This window comes from Penaeus japonicus, unplaced genomic scaffold (assembly GCF_977035675.1).
Source record: "Penaeus japonicus unplaced genomic scaffold, GWHDUDI00000001_assembly GWHDUDI00000029, whole genome shotgun sequence".
NCBI lineage: Eukaryota > Metazoa > Arthropoda > Malacostraca > Decapoda > Penaeidae > Penaeus > Penaeus japonicus.
In genome coordinates, this window is record NW_028234431.1 from 34,422,363 (window position 1) to 34,422,659 (window position 297).

Sequence of the window (297 nt, forward strand, 5' to 3'; positions counted from 1 at the left end):
TCGTCTTCCAAACCCGCTAGGAACGATAATTTTGTAAACGTCCCTATTCCCCATCGCTATTAGGGTTACTTGTTTGATAATGTTTTCAAAATAACGTCGTCTATTTTCCACTGTATCTTCCTTCAACCCGTTAACATAGTGTGCATCCTTTGACGTAGCAACGATCGTCTTGGCCTTGCTGTTATCTTCGAAGGGTTCGCCGAATCCAAACTGAGTCACACAGGCGATGAGACACGGACCATCCTCTCCCGCCGGTGGGTATTGTGGAATAACAGATCCTGGTTTCCCTCGAGTAGT